This window comes from Artemia franciscana, chromosome 16, assembly GCF_032884065.1.
Source record: "Artemia franciscana chromosome 16, ASM3288406v1, whole genome shotgun sequence".
NCBI lineage: Eukaryota > Metazoa > Arthropoda > Branchiopoda > Anostraca > Artemiidae > Artemia > Artemia franciscana.
In genome coordinates, this window is record NC_088878.1 from 10,837,787 (window position 1) to 10,859,816 (window position 22,030).

General features: G+C 32.6%; 1 protein-coding gene across 3 annotated transcripts in view; it reads right to left on the bottom strand.

Annotated features, from left to right (window-relative positions):
• LOC136037061 (ichor-like) overlaps window positions 1–22,030 on the bottom strand; it is a 50,337-nt gene continuing 28,307 nt past the window's right edge. For all 3 annotated transcript variants that reach the window (XM_065719498.1, XM_065719497.1, XM_065719499.1), the window contains exon 3: window positions 1–22,030. This exon is cut by the window's right edge and continues 12,600 nt beyond it. The gene's annotated coding sequence lies outside the window, so the exon portion shown is untranslated.

Genomic DNA, 22,030 nt, shown 5'->3' on the forward strand with positions numbered 1-22,030 from the left:
TATAGCTGAAAATAATTTATTTTTCAGAAAATACTGGATACAAATTTGCTTCCAACATTTCGGAAATAGGAAAACTAAACGCACCAATATATTGCCAATAAGGCATACAAAACACGGCACCATGTAAACCGATAAACACCAAGATTAACACACTTTAAAGAACAATCAAAGCGAGGGATTGTCCATTCTCAGCCAACTGGCAATGATCTTCGAGTGCTACTTATTCCAATACATATGGAACACTTCTACTACACTACACATGGCAAAACGCCGGTCTGGCGAGCGCCATCCGATGTAGATGATTACCGAAAGTGGACAACCCCTCGAACAAGAGTCAAAACATAATACAGAAGTTAAATAGATAGTATCAAACCAGAATTCAATTACTGGTATTAAAATACGAGACTACCAGAATGAAAGAACCGAAATTCAATTCAAGTTTCCCAAGCATAAAAATAAAAACAGGTCACAAAGATACATAAAACACTTAGGAAACTAAAACGATGTCCAATGCCAATTCATCAAAGAATCTTGCCTCCATTTTACAAACAATTTCAAATTAAAAAAAAAATATTTTTCAATTTTTCAAAAACAAGGCGGACAACGGCCTACCCGCCTCAAGCATGCTGAGAGATTTTCTGAGAGAGGGGGAGTGGTTATTAGTATAAAACATTAAGAATTCAATACTCCGGAGCTATTTTTTACGTGGGCTATTTTTAGTTGATAAAACTGCAAAAACGTAGCTTATCAGCGCCCGTGCCCTCTATATTGAAAATGTTCTGAGTTACAGAAAAAAAGAGAGAGAAAGGCGTAGAAATATCATTTGTTTGAATCCCCACCAAAATGGAGATTTGATCTTTTGATGAGAAGGTATCAGTGCCTCTTCACCAAGCGTATCTAATAATGTCAATGAAGGGGCAAATAATGGTACTACAATTAAATTGACTGTTTACCCAGTGAGCATTTCTATTACTATGATTACAGATAAATTACCACCCCCTGCGTTGAAATAATCCATTCAACGATTAATATGGAAATTACCATTACAATAGAAAAAAATTATGGTAATATCATAAATTTATGGTAATTTAGTAAATTCAGTATAAAATTTGCCCACTAGGTTAGCACCCAGATTGGATTGAAATAGGGGAAGCATAGGAACAAATTCAAACAGAAAATAAAACAGCTCATTACACAAAGGCAGCATATTCAAGCACTGAGATATCTGCATTATAGCTCTAAAACATTCAACTCCTTTCATAAATCAACCAAGACAATAAATATAATAAATAGATATAAATAAAATAATTATTATCACGAAAGCGGAGGGAATATGACTTGACGACAAACTTATAACAAAAAATGTAGTTGTCCTTAATTTATTACAGACCAAGAAAAATTTTAAACTCATTCTCCATGTTCTCAGTGTTATTTTTCGTAAGTAGTCGCGAGCAATCGCGAGTAGTCATTCAAATTAAAAACCTTATTTTAAGGAAAAATCAGATATTCAGCGAGAAATGCATCGCTAGGCATTTGACTCAATTCGGGAAGGAAGAAAGGGAAGGCAGTCCAGCTAAGCAAATGATCATTATTTAGCTACTATTTGCTCAAAAATATACAATGCAATATGTATGATTACAGAATGAAACCTGAGCCTTAACACACACCCCATCTGACAGGTTTACCCCAAAAAACAGATGGCATATTTTCATAAAAATTAAATAACTTAGGAAGAGAAATAGAGTACAATATTTTTTTCTAACTGACGACAAAAGAGAAATTTAAGCCTTGTGCGGGCTCTAATGTCACATTGCAAAGTTTTGTAACCATTTTTGTATACAAATTTGAGATTTATTTTCATTCCCAATTCAATATATAACCTTAGAATATAGACATTGTCTTAGAAGGGCTCTTAACTCTTCATTATTTATCCATCCGGTTATTTCGTGTGCATTGCGGCACTTATTGGGGACAGGGTAGTCTTTATAGTGTCATGAACCTCTGGAAAAGGCAGTGAACGAGTCCCACTCAAATTTGCTTTAAATTATAAATTAGATTATACTTTACACTTAAGTGGCCCTTAGCTTGCTTGGTCCGGGAAAAGTACACACTGGGCTCATGCGTCAAGACCCTGGAGGAGACCTTTGTACCAGTCCCCTGGACGTTTTTATGTAGTCATATAAATTCATTTTTAATTGCTGTTTTACTGACTTTTGCCTTCTTCCTCACTATAAATCATTCCCCTCCCCCCTAAAGAATCCTGCGTACGCCTCTGTATGCAAGCATAAGTGATTAAAAATGCCATATATAATTGTGTTTGTTTAACCCTGTTTAGAGCAGTTCAAACACTTTAACTTCTTCACTTTACTACAGAAAACTTACCTCAAATATTATTCAACAAAATCTATGTTTATTTACTTAAAAAAAACCTTGCATATTAGTACGCGGAACAGAGAAAAGTGAAAGCTAAACTGGAATCAGGCCATAGTTTTAAATTGTATTGAAGATCTGCCAAGTGAAATATTAAATTCTTCCACGTTTATTCGCTAAAACGATAGACTAATGCAAAAAAGTTTCGATAAATAATATTTATTACAGTCATTATAATAAATGCTGAATCTTGTAGGCAACCTAAATGTTCTCTATAGGAATACTAGGGGGGAAGGAAGTGAGAGATGCACATGATCACTTTGGGAACAACCATTTGTATTTTGTTTTATCCGAGATATAGAGCCAGCCTTCCTTTTATTAAAGGCATTACACGTGAGCACAATGAGGAGAGTGGCTACACAAGTAATATCGTTTTTAATAGTATATTAAAAAAATTTTATACATTTTAATCAGTGCAATTAATATTAGCAGGAATCCTCTGTTGTTGTTTTTTGAACGAAGTGAAAAAGCGAAAAATCTTGCCTTTGGCCTCCAAGACCAAAAAGTCCTCTGAAAAATTATAGACTATTCGTAGTTAGCTCTCTCATAGCCCATCATTTGTTATTCAAGAAAAATATTTATCAACAACTAGGTGTTACCGTAACAGTTCTTTCCGTACGTACCGTACGAACGTTACGTACCGTAACGTTCTAATGGTTCTTTCACACTGCACCAATGAGGCTTTCTTACTTTACTGAGGTTTTTAGGGTTAAAAGTTCCAAGTATTTCATAGTCAGCATCAGTCATTTAATATCTTGTATCTTATACTATGAGGGAAACAGTCAGTGGGCTGTAGAAGTAATAATAATTCTAAAATCTCAGATATAGAGGAATATGTTCTATACATGACATATAGATGTGAATGTCATATCATAGTCTTTCTAATTTATATTAGCCCTTTTCCAGCACACCTTATTTAGCTTTTGCCAGGTTTCAATAGCTAATTATTATCTTGCTGACAAAATAAAGCAGTCAATTGAAAGTACATGCGTAGCTGTATAAATTTTTGCTTGGACTTTGGATGTGTTAAGTCAAGATGCCAAAATACCTTTTCTTAATAATTTTAGCACTTTTCGTAATCAGAATGTGTCATATAATACTTTGAAAGTTATAGAATAGAGAAAACAGTCAGTGTAGGCAGTCGAAGGATTAATAGTTTCAAGTCATAAATGTGTATGTCATAGTGGTTTTTCTGATTGAATCTTTTCCAGTGTATCGTAGTCTGCTACTGTCGAGATTAAAGAGTTAATTATTAGTATGTTGTTGACAAAAAAAAATGAGAAAAAGCATATGGATAAAATCCCATATGTAGTTGTTAAATAAAATTGCTTGGACTTTTAAAATTGTAAGTCAAGATTTCAATATAGTGTTTATTAAGACAACTAATAATGTTCAGGAGCTTCTTATTCACTGTCTCTGATTAGTCATATGCAAAGTATAACACAAGTACTAAGTACATCTAGGTAGACCAGTAGTTAGATATACTTCTATGGCCTTAAACTCTAAGATTGAATTGCAGAATTTAAATAACAACTTTCTATTACTTTGTAGTCAGTGTCTGTTAATCGGTCGGCATCTAGTAATTCACTGAGTAAAACAAGGAGTAATAAATGACAGTCATAATTGACTAGCGAAAAAAATAGTCTTTTTGATAGAAATTGATATTCCTCAAGTGCTTCTGAACTGTTTTCTTTGTTTTGTAGTCAGCGTCTGTTATTCAGTTAGTAACTTAGTGATTTATTAAGCTAGTAACCAGTGAACCTAGTAACCACTGCGTAAAACAGTGATTAATAAATATCAATCTCACTAGGAAAATCCTAGGTTTTAAGTGGCTAGCGAAAATGCAAAATTTGTAATAGACGTTAATATTCGTTAAGTACTTTTTCAAAGTTTTCTATTGATTTGTATTCAATGTCTGTTATTCAGTCAGTAACTAGTAATTTGCTGTCTAAAACAGTGAGTAGTAAATGAGAGTCACAATGCCACAAATGTAGATTTTAATTGAATAGGGAATGAAGCAGTCTTTTTGGTTGATAATTATTCATTAAGTGCTTCTTCACAGTTTTCTAGTGCTTCTTATCCAATGCCTGTTATTCAATCAGTAGCAAGTAATTTGCTGTCTATAACAGTGAGTAGTAAATGACAATCACAATTCTACAGCTGCAAATTTTAATTGGATAGGGAACAAAACAGTGTTTTTTTTTTTGTTTTTTTATATATATATATACTAGTATTCGTCAAGCGCTTCTTAACACTTTATTATTGCTTGGTATTCAATGTTTGTTATTCAGTCAGTAACTAGTAATTTGCTGTGTAAAACCAGGAGTAGTAAATGACAGTCATACTTCTACAATTGTAGATTTTAATTGGATAGGGAACAAAACAGTGCTTTTGGTATATAGCTATATTCGCCAAGTGCTTCTGAACAGTTTTTTGTCGCTTCAGAATTAATGTCTATTCTTCAACAAGTAACTAGAAATTTGCTGTCTAAAACAGTGCTTATTTAACAACAGTAAAACTTCTAGAATTATCGATTTTAGTTGGATAGGGAACAAAACAGTCTTTTTGGTTGACAGTAATATTCGTCAAGTGCTTCTTAACAATTTTCAATTGATTTGGATTCAAAGTCTGTTATTCAGTCAATAATTATTAATTTGCTGTCTAAAATAGTGAGTAGTAAATGACAGTCACAGTTCTATAATTGTAGATTTTAATTGGATAGGGAACAAAAAAGTCTTTTTAATAGGTTTTGATATTTGTTCAGTTCTTCTTAACAGTTCTCAAATTTTTCAGGTTCAAAGTCAGTTATTCAGTCAATAACTACTAATCTACTGTACAAAAATTGTAGGTTTTTACTGGATAGTGAAAAAAGTCTTGTTGGTCAATATGCTTCTTCGTCAAGTGCTTCTAGACAGTTTTCTATTGCTTAGGATTCAATGTTGTTTATTCAGTCAGTAACTAGTAAGTTGCTGTTTAAAACAGTGAGGGGTAAATGGCAGTCACACTTTTACAAGTGTACATTTTAATTGGACAGGGAGCAAAAAAGTCTTTTCGATCGATACTGATGTTCGCCAAGCGTTTCTTAACAGTTTTCTATGGCCTCGTGATCAATGTCTTTTATTCAGTCAGTAACTAATAATTTGCTGTCTAAAACAGTAAGTAGTAAATGACACTCAAACATCTACAATTGTAGATATTAATTGAATACGGAACAAAACAGTCTTTTTGGTCGATAGTGAGATTCGTCGAGTGCTTCTTAACAGTTTCCTTTTGCTTCGTATTCAATGTTTTTTATTAAGTCAGTAACTAGTAATTTGCTGTGTAAACCAGTGAGTAGTAAATGTTAGTCAAACTTCTACAACATTGTGGATTTTAATCGGATAAGGAACAAAACAGCCTTTTTGATAAAAGTTAATATTCGTCAAGCACTTCTTAACAATTTTTTTTAAGTCAGTCACTTTTCAAGTAACTTTAAGTAAGTATGTTCAGTCAGTAACTATTAATATGTTATCCAAAACAGTGAGTAGTAATTTTACAACTGTAGTTTTTCATCGGATAGGCAACAAAACAGCCTTTTGGATAGATATTGATATTCGTCAAGTACTCCTTAACAGTTTTTATTGCTTCGTATGTCTGTTATTCCGTCAGTAACTAGTAGTTTGGTGTCTAAAAAAATGGCTATTAAATGACAGTCACACTTCTACAATCGTAAATTGTAATTGTATAGGGAGCAAAACAGTCTTTTTGGTTCATAGTAATATTCGTCAAGTGCTGCTTAACAATTTTCTATCGTTTTGGAGTCAATGTCTGTTATTCCGAAAATAACTTATAATGTTCTGTCTAAAATAGTGAGTAGTAAATGACAGTCAAAGTTCTACAATTGTAGATTTTAATTGGATAGGGAGGAAAAGTCTTTTTGGGAAGTATTGATATTCGTTAAGTTCTTCGTAACCGTTTTCTACTGCATGGTATTCAATGTCAGTTATCCAGTCATTAGCTAGTGATCTGCTGCTAGAAGAGTGAGTAATACATGAAAGTCACACTTCTAGAATTGTAGATTTAATTTTATAGGAAACAAACCAGTCTTTTTGATAGATATTGAAATTTGTCAAGTGTCTTAACAATTTCCTATTGCTTTGGATTCAATGTCATTTATTCAGTCAGTAACTAGTAATTTACTGTGTAAAAAAGTGAGTAGTAAATGACAGTTACACTTCTAGAATTGGAGTTTTTTATGAATAGGGAACAATACAGTCTCTTTGGTCAATAGTGATATTCGTCAAGCACTTCTTGACAGTTTTTTATTCCTTCGGATTCAACATCTGTTATTCAGTCATTAACTAGTAATTTGGTCGATAGTGATTATTTTTCAGGTGCTTTTTAGCAGTTTTCTATTGCTTAGCATTCAATGTTATTTATTCAGTCAGTAACTAGTAATTTACTGTGTAAAATAGTGAGTTGTAAATTGCAGTCACACAATAGAATTGTAGATATTGATAGGACAGGGAACAAAACAGTCTTTTCGATCGATAGTGATATTCGTCAAGTGTTTCTTAGCGCTTTTCCATTGCTTTGTGATCAATATCTTTGATTTAGTCAGTAACTAATAATTTACTGTCTAAAACAGTGAGTAGTAAATGACAGTCAAACATCTACCATTGTAGATTTTTATTGGATAGCCAACAAAACAGTTTTTCTAGTTCTTTTTTTCGTCAAGTTCTTCTTAACAGTTTTCAATTGCTTCGTATACGATTTTTGTTGTTCAGTCAGTAACTAGAGATTTGCTGTCTAAAATAGTGAGCAGTGAATGACAGTCATGCTTCTACAATTGTTGATTTAATTTAATAGGTTAATAACTGTCTTTTAATAGATTTTGGAATTCGTCGAACGGCTTCTTAAAAGTTTTTTATTGCTTCATATTCAATGTCTGTTAGTCAATAAGTAACTATTTGCTGCCTAAAATAGTAAGCAGTAAATGAAAGTCGAAACGCCACAACTGCAGATTTTAATTGGATAGGGAAAAAAAAGTCTTTTGGATAGATATTAAGTGCTTCTTAACAATGTTCTATTGCTTCGGACTCAATGTCTGTTATTCAGTCAGAAACTAGTAATCTACTGTGTAAAACCGTGAGTAGTAAATGATAGTCACACCTATACAATTGGAGATTTTTATTAAAGGGAACAATTTGAATAGGTCTCCTTGGTCGATAGTGATATACGTCAAGTGCTTCTTAACAGTTTTTATTGCTTTGGATTCGATGCCTGTTATTCAGTCATTAACTAGTAATTTCATGTCCATAAAAGTGAATAGTTAATGACAGTCACAATGCCATAGTTGTAGATTTTAATTGGATAGGGAGCAATAAAGTCTTTTTGGTTGATAACGATATTCGTCAAGTACTTCTGAACAGTTTTCTTTTGCAGTGTTGTCAGCGTTTGCTAAAAAGTCAGTAACTAGTGATTCAGTGTATAAAACATTGATTAGTAAATGTCGATCTTACTTCTAAAATCCTAGGTTTTAAGTGGCTAGCGACAAAGAAATTTTTTTAATAGATGTTCAATTAATATCCGTCAAGTACTTCTTAACAATTTTCTATTGCTTCGTATTCAATGTCTGTTATTCAATCAGTAAGTAGTATTTTGTTGTCTAGAGCAATTAGTAGTAAATTAGAGTCACAATTATAAAATTGAACATTTTAATTGGGTGGGGAGCAAAACAACCTTTTAGATAGATATTGATATTCGTCAAGTGCTCCTTTACAGTTTTCTATTGATTTGTATTCAAAGTCTATTATTCAGTAAGCAGCTAGTAATTTTCTGTTGAAAACAGTGAGTAGTAAATGCAAGTCACAAAGCCAAAATCATAGATTTTAATTACATATGGAACAAAACAGCCTTTTTGGTCGGTAATAATATTCGTGAAGTTTTTCTTAACACTTTTTATTGCTTCACATTAAATGCCTGTTATTCAGTCAGTAACTAGTAATCTGCTGTCTAAAACAGTGAGTAGTAAATGGCAGTCAGGCGTCATCAATTGTAAATTTTAATTGGATAGGAAACAAAACAGTATTTCCGTTAGATATTGATATTCGTCAACCGCTTCTCAACAGTTCAGTATCTGCTATTCAGTCAGTATCTCGAAATTTTCTGTGTAGTAAATGACAGTCAGCATTCTACAATTTTAGATTTTAATGAGATAGGGAACAAAAGAGTCTCTTTGGTCGATAGTGACATACGTCAAGTGCTTCTTAACAGTTTTCCATTGCGTCGGATTCAACGCCTGTTATTCAGTCATTAATTAGTGATTTGCTGTCTAAAACAGTGAGCAGTTAATAACAGTCACAATGACATAGTTGTAATTAGATAGGGAACGAAAATGTCTTTTCGGTTGATAATGATATTCGTCAAGTACTTCTGAACAGTTTTCTTTTGCTTTACAGTTAGCGTCTGTTAAAATGTCAGTAACTAGTGATTCCGTGTATAAAAAAGTGATCAGTAAAAGTCGATCTAACTTCTAAAATCCTATGTTTTAAATGGCTAGCGACAAAGCTATTTTTTAAATTGATGTTAATTAATTTTCGTCAAGTAATTCTTAACAGTATTCTATTGCTTCACACTCAATGACGTGAAAGTTTTTCAGTCAGTAGCTATTAATTTGCTGTCTATAACAACGAGTAGTAAATTAAAGTCACAATTGTAAAATTGAACATTTTAATTGGGTGGAGAGCAAAACAGTCTTTTAGATAGATATTGGTATTCGTCATGCGCTCCTTTATAGTTTTCTACTGATTCGTATTCAAAGTCTGTTATTCAGTCAGCAGCTAGTATTTTCTGTTGAAAACAGTGAGTAGTAAATGCCGGTCACAAAGCCAAAATCATAGATTTTAGTTACATATGGAACAAAACAGTCTTTTTGGTCGATAATGATATTCGTGAAATTTTTCTTAACACTTTTCTATTGCTTTACATTAAATACCTGTTATTCAGTCAGTAACTAGTAATCTACTGCCTAAAACAGTGAGTAGTAAATAGCAGTCACACGTCATCAACTGTAGATTTTAATTAGATAGGGAACAAAACACTATTTTTGGTAGGTAGTGATATTCGTCAACCGCTTCTTATCAGCTTTTGTTGCTTCACATTCAGTATCTGTTATTCAGTCAGTATCTAGTAATTTGGTTCGTTCTAAATGACTGTCACACTTCTACAATTGTAGATTTCAATAAGATAGGGAACAAAACAGTCTCTTTGGTCGATAGTGATATATATCAAGTGCTTCTTAACAGTTTTTGTTGTGTCGGATTCAACGCCTATTAGTCAGTCATTAAACAGTAATTTGCTATCTCAAAAAGTGAGCTGTTAATAACAGTCACAATGCCATAGTTGTAGATTGTAATTGGATAGGGAACAAAATGTCTTTTTAGTTGATAATGATATTCGTCAAGTACTTATGAACAGTTTTCTTTTGCATTGCAGTCAGCGCCTGTTAAAAAGTCAGTAATTAGTGATTCAGTGTATAAAAGTGATTAGTAAATGTCGATCTTACTTCTAAAATCCTAGGTTTTAAGTGGCTAGCGACAAAGCAATTTTTTAATAGGTGTTAGTTAATATTCGTCAAGTACTTCTTAACAGTATTCTATTACTTCACATTCAATGTCTGTTATTCAGTCAGTAACAAGTAATTTGCTGTCTAGAACAATGAGTTTTAATTTACAGTCATAATTATAAAATTGTAGATTTTAATTAGGTGGGGAGCAAAACAGTTTTTTAGATAGATATTGATATTCGTCACGTGCTCCTTTACAGTTTTGTATTGATTTGTATTCAAAGTATGTTATTCAGTCAGCAGCTAGTAAGTTTCTGTTGAAAACAGTGAGTAGTAAATGCCAGTCACACGTCATCAATTGTAAATTTTGATTAGATAGGGAACAAAACAGTATTTCTAGTAGATATTGATATTCATCAACCGCTTCTCAACAGTTCAGTTTCTGCTATTAAGTCAGTATCACTTAATTTACTGTGTAGTAAATGACAGTCACAATTCTACAAATGTATATTTTAATGAGATAGGGAACAAAAGAGTCTCTTTGGTCGATAATGTTTTTGTTGTAAATAAGTTTTTGTTGTGTCGGATTCAACGCCTGTTATTCAGTCATTAACTAGTGATTTGCTGTCTAAAATAGTGAGCAGTTAATAACAGTCACAATGACATAGTTGCAGACTGTAATTGGATAGGGAACGAAAATGTCTTTTTGGTTGACAATGATATTCATCAAGCACTTCTGAACAGTTTCCTTTTGCTTTACACATAGCGTCTGTTAAAAAGTCAGTAACTAGTGATTCAGTGTATAAAAAAGTGATTAGTAAAATTCGATCTAACTTCTAAAATCCTAGGTTTTAGATGGCTAGCGACAAGGCAATTTTTTTAATAGATGTTAGTTAATTTTCGTCAAGTACTTCTTAACAGTACTCTATTGCTTCACATTCAATGTCTGTTATTCAGTCAGTGGCTATTAATTTGCTGTCTAGAACAATGAGTAGTAAATTAGTCACAATAGTAAAATTGAACATTTTAATTGGGTGGGGAGCAAAACAGTTTTTTAGATAGATATTGATAGTCGTCAAGTTTTCCTATATAGTTTGCTATCGATTCGTATTCAAAGTCTGTTGTTCAATCAGCACCTAGTAATTTTTTGTTGAAAATAATGAGTAGTAAATGCCAGTCACAAAGCCGAAATCATAGATTTTAATTACATATGAAGTTTTTCTTAACACTTTTCTATTGCTTTACATTAAATACCTGTTATTCGGTCAGTAATTAGTAATCTACTGCCTAAAACAGTAAGTAGTAAATAGCAGTCACTCGTCATCAATTGTAGATTTTAATCGGATAGGGAACAAAACAGTCTCTTTGGTCGATAGCGATATATATCAAGTGATTCTTAACAGTCTTTGTTGTGTCGGATTCAACGCCTATTAGTCAGTCATTAACTAGTGATTTGCTATCTCAAAAAGTGAGCTGTTAATAACAGTCACAATGCCATAGTTGTAGATTGTAATTGGATAGGGAACAAAATGTTTTTTTAGTTGATAATGATATTCGTCAAGTACTTCTGAACAGTTTTCTTTTGCATTGTAGTCAGTGCCTGTTAAAAAGTCAATAATTAGTGATTCAGTGTATAAAAAAGTGATTAGTAAATGTAGATCTTACTTCTAAAATCCTAGGTTTTAAGTGGCTAGCGACAAAGCCATTTTTTAATAGATGTTCATTAATATTCGTCAAGTACTTCTTAACAGTATTCTATTACTTCACATTCAATGTCTGTTATTCAGTCAGTAACAAGTAATTTGCTGTCTAGAACAATGAGTTTTAATTTACAGTCATAATTAAAAAATTGTAGATTTTAATTAGGTGGGAAGCAAAACAGTTTTTTAGATAGATATTGATATTCTTCAAGTGCTCCTTTACAGTTTTGTATTGATTCGTATTCAAAGTATGTTATTCAGTCAGCAGCTAGTAATTTTCTGTTGAAAACAGTGAGTAGTAAATGCCAGTCACAAAGCCAAAATCATAGATTTTAATTACTTATGGTCTTTTTGGTCGATAATGATATTCGTGAAATTTTTCTTAACACTTTTGTATTGCTTTACATTAAATGCCTATTATTCAGTCGGTAACTAGTAATCTGCTGCCTAAACCAGTGAGAAGTAAATGAAAGTCACACGTCATCAATTGTAAATTTTAATTGGATAGGGAACAAAACAGTATTTCTGGTAGATATTGATATTCGTCAACCGCTTCTCAACAGTTCAGTATCTGCTATTAAGTCAGTATCTCGTAATTTACTGTGTAGTAAATGACAGTCACAATTCTACAAATGTATATTTTAATGAGATAGGGAACAAAAGAGTCTCTTTGGTCGATAATGACACACGTCAAGTGCATCTTAACAGTTTTTGTTGTGTCGGATTCAACGCCTGTTATTCAGTCATTAACTAGTGATTTGCTGTCTAAAATAGTGAGCAGTTAATAACAGTCACAATGACATAGTTGCAGACTGTAATTGGATAGGGAACGAAAATGTCTTTTTGGTTGACAATGATATTCATCAAGAACTTCTGAACAGTTTTCTTTTGCTTTACAGATAGCGTCTGTTAAAAAGTCAGTAACTAGTGATTCAGTGTATAAAAAAGTGATTAGTAAAAGTCGATCTAACTTCTAAAATCCTAGGTTTTAAATGGCTAGCGACAAGGCTATTTTTGCAATAGATGTTAGTTAATTTTCGTCAAGTACTTCTTAACAGTATTCTATTGCTTCATATTCAATGTCTGTTATTCAGTCAGTGGCTATTAATTTGCTGTCTAGAACAATGAGTAGTAAATTACAGTCACAATAGTAAAATTGAACATTTTAATTGGGTGGGGAGCAAAACAGTCTTTTAGTTAGATTTTGATAGTCGTCAAGTGCTCCTATATAGTTTGCTATCGATTCGTATACAAAGTCTGTTGTTCAGTCAGCACCTAGTAATTTTCTATTGAAAATAATGAGTAGTAAATGCCAGTCACAAAGCCAAAATCATAGATTTTAATTACATATGGAACAAAACAGTATTTCCGGTAGAAATTGATATTCGTCAACCGCTTCTCAACAGTTCAGTATCTGTTATTCAGTCAGTATCTAGTAATTTGCTATGTAGTAAATGAGTGTCACACTTCTACAATTGTAGATTTCAATAAGATGGGGAACAAAGCAGTCTCTTTGGTCGATAGTGATATATATCAAGTGCTTCTCTAACTGTTTTGTTGTGTCGGATTCAACGCCTGTTATTCAGTCATTAACTAGTGATTTGCTGTCTAAAAAAGTGAGCAGTTAATAACAATCACAATGCCATAGTTGTAGATTGTAATTGGATAGGGAACAAAAATGTCTTTTTAGTTGATAATGATATTCGTCAAGTACTTCTGAACAGTTTTCTTTAGCATTGTAGTCAGTGTCTGTTAAAAAGTCAGTAACTAGTGATTCAGTGTATAAAAAGTGATGAGTAAATGTCGATCTTAATTCTAAAATCCTAGGTTTTAAGTGGCTAGCGACAAAGCAATTTTTTTAATAGATATTAATTAATATTCGTCAAGTACTTCTTAACAGTATTCTATTGCTTCACATTCTGTTATTCTGTTATTCAGTCATTAACTATTAATTTGCTGTCTAAAACAATGAGTAGTAAATTACAGTCACAATTGTAAAATTGAACATTTTAATTGGGTGGGGAGCAAAAGAGTCTTTTAGATAGATATTGATAGTCGTCAAGTGCTCCTATATAGTTTTATATCGATTGGTATTCAACGTCTGTTATTCAGTCAGGAGCTAGTAATTTTCTGTTGAAAACAGTGAGTAGTAAATGCCAGTCACAAAGCCAAAATCATAGATTTTAGTTACATATGGAACAAAACAGTCTTTTTGGTCGATAATGATATTCGTGAAGTTTTTCTTAACACTTTTCTATTGCTTTACATTAACTGCCTGTTATTCAGTCAGTAACTAGTAATCTACTGCCTAAAACAGTGAGTAGTAAATAGCAGTCACACGTCATCAATTGCAGATTTTAATTGGATAGGGAACAAAACAGTATTTTTGGTAGATAGTGATATTCGTCAACCGCTTCTTATCAGCGTTTGTAGATATTGGTATTCGCCAAGTACTCCTTAAAAGTTTTCTATTACTTCCTATTCAATATCTGTTATTCAGCTAGAATCTAGTAATTTGCTGTCTAAAACAGTGAGCAGTAACTAACCGCCACATGTCTATAATTATAGATTTTAATTGGTAAGGGAACAAAGCAGTCTTTTTGTTCGATAGTGATATTCATCAAGTGCTTCTTAAGAGTTTTTTTTGCTTTGAATTCCATGTCTGTTATTTCATCAAGGACTAGTAATTTGCTATCTAAGAGAGCGAGCAGTAAATGACAGTCAGAGCTCTACAATTGTAGATTTTAATTGGATAGGGAACAAAACATTCTTTTAGATGGATACTGATATTCGTCAAGTGCTTCTAAACAGTTTGTCGGCTTTTTTGTCACCGTTTTTTATTTAGTCAGTAACTAGTACTTCATTAAGTAAAACAGTGAGTAGTAAATAGCGTTTTTAATTGAATTGTTATCAAAACAGTCTTGTTAGTAGATATTAATTTTCGTCAAGTACTTCTTAACAGTTTTTTATTACTTTTTAGTCAGCGTCTGTTATTCAGTCACTAACTAGTAATTCGATGTGTAAAACAGTGAGTAGTAAAAGACAGTTAAAATTCTACAATTGTAGATTTTAATTAGATAGGAAAAAAGTCTTGTTGGTCAATGGTGATATTCGTCAAGTGCTTCTTACCAGTTTTCTATTGCTTAGGATTGCACGTTGTTTTTTCTATTCAGTCAGTAACTAGTAATTTACTGTGTAAAACATAGAGTAGTAAATGATAGTCACACCTCTAAAATGGTGAATTTTTCTACAATTAATAATTCTTACTGCATCAGATTCAGTGTCTGTTATTCAGTCAGTAACTGTTAATTTGCTGTCTAAAACAATGACTAGTAAATGACAGTCACACTTCTACAAATTGAGATTTAAACTGGATATGGAACAAAACAGTCTTTTTGATAGATATTGATATTCGTCAAGTGCATTTTAAAATTTTTTATTGCTTCGCATTCAAAGTCTATTACTCAGTCAGCAACTATTAATTTGCTTTCTAAGACAGTGAGTATTAAATGAAAGTACCGCTTGAACAATTGTAGATTTTAATCGGATAGTGAACAAAACAGACTTTTAGGTCGATAGTAATATTCGTCAAGCGCTTCTTAACAGTTTTTATTGTTTCGGATCCAATGTCTGTTATTCAATCAGCAGCTAGTAATTTGCAGTATAAGACAGTGAGGAGTAAATTACAGCGACACTTCTACAATTGTAGATTTAAATTGGTTAGGGCACACAGCAGTCTTTTTGATGGATACTGATATTCGCCAAGTGCTTCTTAACAGTTTTCTTCTGCTTCGTATTCAATGTCTGTTATTCATTCAGTAAGTAGCTATTTGCTGAATAAACACTTAGTAGTAAGTGACAGGTACACTTTAAAAATTCTAGATTCTAATTGGCTAGCGAGCGAAACAGTCCTTTTGGCAAATATTTATATTGTCAAGTGCTCCCTAACAGTTTTCTCCGGCTTTGTAGTAATTGTCTATTATTCTGTCAAAATTTGTTAAGACGCTTATTAAAACAGTGAGTTGTAAAAGACGGTTACAACTTTCATTGTAACCATCATGTTAATGTTCATCATTTGCTTCTTAATAATTATCCAATACCAGATAGTCAACGTCCGCTATTCGGTCAATAGCGAGTGATTTCCTGTGTAAAACAGTCCGTACTAAATGACAGCTATTCTCTTGGAATCCCAGGTATCTATTGGCTAGTAAAAAAAACAGTGTTTTGAATGGATATTTATTTTCGTCATGTACCTCTTATTAACAGTTTTCTATTGTACTGTAGTCAGCATCTTTTATTCAGTCAGTAACAAGTAATGCGCTGGGTAAAACATCGATTAGTGAATAATGGTTGTACTTCTAGAGTTCTCGGTTTTGATTGACTAGCGAACAAAACTGCCTTTTTGATAGATATGGACAGATGGTAAGTACTTTTTATGAGTTTTCTATTGCTTTTTAGTCAGCCTGTTTTATTCAAACAGAAACTGTTAAGTTGATGACTAAATTAGGGAATATAAATAACAGTCACAATCTCACTACACCCATGATATTAACTTTCGTCAAGTACGTCTTGGAAATTCTCAAAAGGCTGGTAGTCAGCGTCTCCTAGTCAGTCATTAAGAAGTAATTCGCTGGGTAAAACAGTGAGTATGACGGTTAGAATTCTTGAATCCTAATTTTTTATTGCCTAGGAACCAAAACAGTGTTTTTAATAAATATAAATGTTCGTCAAGCACTTGTGTATAGTCAGTAACTAGTACTTCACTAAGTAAAACAGTGAGTAGTAAACAACGGTAACATTTTTAAAATCCAAACAGTTTCCTATTGCTGCATAGTCAGCGTCTGTTACTCTCTCAGTTATTTTTAATTCTCTTACTAAAACAGTAAATGATAGTCACAAATCTAGAATCTTACGTTTTAATTGGCTAATGACCAAAGCCGTCTTTTTAGTAGATAGTAATTCTTAGGAAGTACCTCTTATTAACAATTTTCTATTGCTTTGTTGGCAGCATCGGTTATACAGTTAGTAACTAGTAACTTGCTGAGTAAAACAGCAGCAGTTTTCTCTTCCTCTGTAGTCAGTGTCTGCTATTTAATCAGTAATCAGTTATAAGCCAAGTAAAAAAGTAAGTAGTAAATGATAGTCACACTTCTAGAATCCTAGATTTTAATTATCTAGTAACCAAAACAATCTTTTTAGTAGATATTAATGTTTGCCAAGTACTTCTGAACAGTTTTTTTATGGCTTTATAGTCAGTGTCTGTTATCCAGTCAGTAACAAGCAATTCCCCGTGCAAAACAGTAGGTACTGCATGACAGTTAACTAACTTGCGACCAATATAGTTTTTATTTTAATAGATATTAAAATACGTTGAATACCTCTCATTAATAGTTTTCTGCTGCTTTGTGGTCAATATCTACTGGTCAAACATTAGTAATAATGTTCGTCAAGTGCCTTTGTAGTCAGTATCCATAATTCAGTCAGTAATTAGCGATTTGCTGAGTAAAAACGCGAGAAGTAGCTGACAGTCATACTTCTAGAATTCTAGACTTCTAGACTTCCAGGTTTCTCTTGGCTGGTAACCAAAACAGTCCTTTTAGTACATGTTACTGTTCGTCAAGCAGTTTTTTGTCAGCGTCTGTTATTAAGGCAGTGTCTAGTAATTCCCCGAGTAAACAATGAGCGGTAAATGACAGCCACACATCTAGAATCTTAGGTTTATTTTGGCTAGTGACCAAAATTTTACAGATGTTATCATCCGTAAAGTACCTCTTAAGAGTTTTCTATTATTTTGTAGTCATTGTCTGTTAGTTATTCAGTAACTAGTAATTTACTTAGTAATACAGTGATTTGTAAATGACAGTCTCACTTCTAGAATCCTAGGTCATAATTTGCCAGTGACTTATTAATATATGATAATGTTCTTTAAGTACCTTTGTAGTCAGCGTCTGATATCAAATTTTGTCAATAATCTTATTAAGAGTACTTTGTAGTTAACGTCTGTTATTCAGCCAGTAACAAGTAATTCCCTGAGTAAAACAGTGAGTAGTATGTAGTAGTCAGCGTCTATTGTCCAGTTAGTATTTAGCAATTCGCTTAGCAAAACAGTGAGTAACGAATGTCAGTCACACTTCTAGAATGCGAGGTTTTAATTGGCTAACGATCAAAACAGTATTTATTATATATCCTTGTTCGTCAAGTTTATCTCACGAACGGTTTTTGTTATTTTGTTGTCAGCGTCTCCTATTCAGTCAGTAAGAAGTATATTGCGGTGTAAAAAAGTAAGTATTAATGACGGTCACTTTTCTAGAACCCAAGGTTTTAATTAGCTAGTAAAAAACAGTCTATTGGTAGATGATAATGTTCCTCAAGTACCTCGTAAGAGTTTCCTATTGCTTTGTAGTTGGCGTCTGCTATTCGGTAACTAGTAATTCACTGAGTAAATAAGTGAGTAGTAAATGACAGTCACACTTATAAAATCCTAGGTTTTAGTTGGTCAGTTACGAAAAAAGTCTTCTTAATACATAATCAAGTATGTCAAGCACCTCTTATCAAGAATGTTTACTGATTTGTAGTCAGCGTCTGTTATTCAGACGCTAATGTTAATGTTAGTCAAGTGCTGTTATACAGTCAGTAATTAGTGATTCTCTGTGTAAAACAGTGAGAGGTAAACAGTCACACTTATGGCATCCAAGATTTTAATTGAATAGTGACTAAAACAGTCTTTTAATAGAGAATAATGTTCTTCAAGTACCTCTTATTAACAGCATTAAATTGCTCTTTAGTCAGCGTTTAGTAACTAGATATTCGCTGAGTGTATAAATGAGTAGTAAATGATAGTAACACTTCTAGAAACCTTGGGTTAAATCACCTAGTGACCAAAGCAACCTTTTTAATTAATATTAATGTTCACCAAATACCTCCTGTTAATAGTTTCCTATGTTTTATAGTAAACATCTGTTATTCGATCAGTAACAAGTATTTCGCTGAGTAAAACAGTGAGTAGCAGATCATAGTCAAACTTCTAGAATCCTTGTATTGAATAAGCTGGTGACCAAAACAATCTTTTATACTTCTAGAGTCCTAGGTTTTGATTGGTCTGCTGACCAAAACAGTCTACTTAACAAATAATCATGTTTTTCCAGTGTTTTTTACACTATTCAATTGCTTTCATTGAGTAAAAAAAGCACTAAATGACGATTGTGCTTCTAGAATTCCAAGTTTTCATTGGCTATTGACAAAAAAACAGTCTTTTGAATAAGAGTTAACCTTCTGGAAGTATTAGTGCAGTCAGGGTCTTTTATTTAGTTATTCAGCTTCTGTTATAGAGTCAGTAACTAGTAATTCGCTTAATAAATCGATGAAATGTAGATGTCAGTCAAAATTCTAAGACATTAGGTTTTAATTGACTACTGACTAGTATAAATGTTGATATTCGTCAAGTGTCTTTGTAGTCAGCGTCTATTACCCAGTCAGTATCCAGTAATGCGCTGAGTGAAACAGTGAGCAGTGAATGACAGCCACACTTTTAGAATCCTAAACTTCAATTTGTCAAGTAGTTTGTCAATTTGTTTGTCAAGTAGCTGTTATTCACGGCTTTTAAATAGTTTGTTGTCAGCGTCTGTTATTCAGTCAGTAACAAGTAATTTGCTGAGTAAAACAGTGAGTAGTAAGCGACAGTCACGCTCTTAGAATCCCAGGTTCAACTTAGGTGGTGGCCAAAACAGTCTATTTAATTCATGTTAATTTTAGTCAAGTACTTTTTAATAGTTTTCCATAGCTTTTTGATCAATATCTGCCATTCAATTGGTAATTTGATGAGTAAAGCAGTGAGTAGTAAATGATAGTCACAATTCAAGAATCCCAGGCTTTAGTTGACTATTGACCAACATTGTTTTTAATAAATATTAATGTCTGTCAAGTACCTCTTATCAACAGTTTGAAATTGATTTGTAGTAAGTGTCTGTTAGTCAGTAACTATTAAATTTCTGGATAAAAGAGCGAGTAGAAAATGATAGCTATACTTTTAGAATTCTAGGTTTTAATACCAAAACAGTCTAGATCCTAGAATCCAAGGTTTGAATTGGCTAGTGGACAAAACAGTCTTTTTGATACATATTAATTTTTGTCAAGTACCTCTTATTTGCTGAGTAAATTTGCTGAGTAAAATGATGAGTAATAAATGATAGTCACACTTCAAGAGTCCCAGGTTTTAATTGGCTAGTGACAAACACATACTTTTCAATAGACATTAATGTCCGTCAAGTACCTCTTATTAGGAGTTTGCTATAGATTTGTAGTCAGCTTCTGTTAGTCAGTAACTATTAAATTGCTGCATAAAAGAGAGAGTAGAAAAGGATAGCTACACTTCTATAATTCTAGGTTTTCATTGGTTAGTTACCAAAACAGTCTTTCTAATAGGCATAATGTTCATCAAGTGCCTCTTATAAGCAGCATTTTATTGGTCTGTAGTCTGCGTCTGTTATTCAGTCAGTAGTAAGTCCTTTGATGAGTAAAACAGTGAGTAGTACACTTGTAGAATCTTGGGTCTTTAATTGGCAAGTGAAGAACGCAGTCTTTTTAGTACATATTAATTTTCGTCCAGTACCTCTTAGTAACAGTGTTCTATTTTTTGTCACAAACACCCGTCATATTATCAGTAACTATAAATCTGCTGAATAAAACGATGAGTAGTAAATGATAGTTACACTTCTAGAATCCTAGATTTTATTGGCTAGTGACCAAAACAGTTTTTATTTTTAGATTTTTATGTTTTTCAAGTAACTTAACAGTTTTCTATTGCTTTATAGTCAGTGGTTGTTATTCAGTCAGTAGTCAGTAGTTTACCGAGTAAACAGTGAGTAGTAAATGATAATCAAGTACATCTAGAATCACAGGTTTGAATTTGATAGTAACCAAAACAGTCTTCTTAATGAATGCTAATGATCGTCAAGTACCTCATAACAGTTTTCTATTTGTTTGTAGTCAGGCGTATGTCATTCATTCAGTAACTGGTACTTCACTGGGTAAAACAGTGAGGTCACTTATAGATTCATGCGTTTTTTCGCTAGCGCCCAAAATAGTCTTTTTAATAGATACTAATGTTCGTCAAGTACCTCTCATTAACAGTTTTTTATCGCTTTTCAGTCAGTGTCTATTATTTAGACGACATAGTTTATGTTTGTCAAGTACTTTCGTAGTCAGGGTCTGTTTCTCGGTGTTTAGTAATGTAACTGACTGTTACAGTCAGTGACTATAATAGTCAGTGATGGAGTTCAGTGTGTATTATTTATCGTCACAAATTCTAGTGGAGTACACTTTATTAGCAGTTTTCTACTTCTTTATTGTCAAGGTTTGTTATACAGTCAATAGCTGCTAGTTCGAAGAATAAAACAATGAGTCGTTAGAGACAATCCTACATCTAGAATCCTGGGTTTTAATGGTCTAGTGACGTAAACAGTTTATTCAATAGATGATAACGCTCTTCAAGTACCGTGTTATTAATAGTTTTCCATTGTTTTGAAGTGAGTGTCTATTGTTCAGTCAGTGATTTGTAATTTGGTGAGTAGAAAAGTGAGTAGCAAGTGACAGTCACACTTCTAGAATCCCAGTTTTGATTTGGCTAGAGATCAAAACAGTTTTTCTGAAAGATTATAATATTCTTCACGTACCTTTTATTAACAGTTACTTAGTAGTCAGTGTCTGTTGTTAATTCAGAAACAAGTAATCTGCTGATTAAAACAGTGAGTAGTTAGTAACCATCACACTTCTAAAATCCGAAGTTTTAATCGACCAGTAGCCGAAACGGTCTTTTTAATAGATGTTAATATTCTTCTAGTACTACTTAACAGTTTGGTGTTGCTTTGTATTTAGTGTCTACTATTCAGTCCGTTTACAATAATTAGCTGATTAAAATAGATAGTTCTAATGACAGTCACACTTTTAGAATCTCAGGTTTTAATTATCCAGTGGCCAAGACACTCTTTTAAATATTTATTAGTGCTCGTAACGTACTTTTTATTATCAGTTTCTAATGCTTCGTAGTCAGTGTCTGTTATTCAGTCAGAAACAAAAAATTGCTGAGTAAAACAGTGAGTAGTAGGTGACAGTCACTCTTCTATAATCATTGGTTTTAATTGGCTAGTCGCCAACATAGTCTTTAAATATATGCTAATGTTCGTCAAATATCTCTTAGAAACAGTTTTCTATTGCTCTGTAGTCATTCTCTACTATTCAGTCAGTAAATATTTATACACCGAGTAAAACACTAAGTGATAAATGATAGTCACACTTCTATAATCCTATATTTTAATTCGCTAGTGACCCAAAAATTATTTTTAATGAATATTATTGC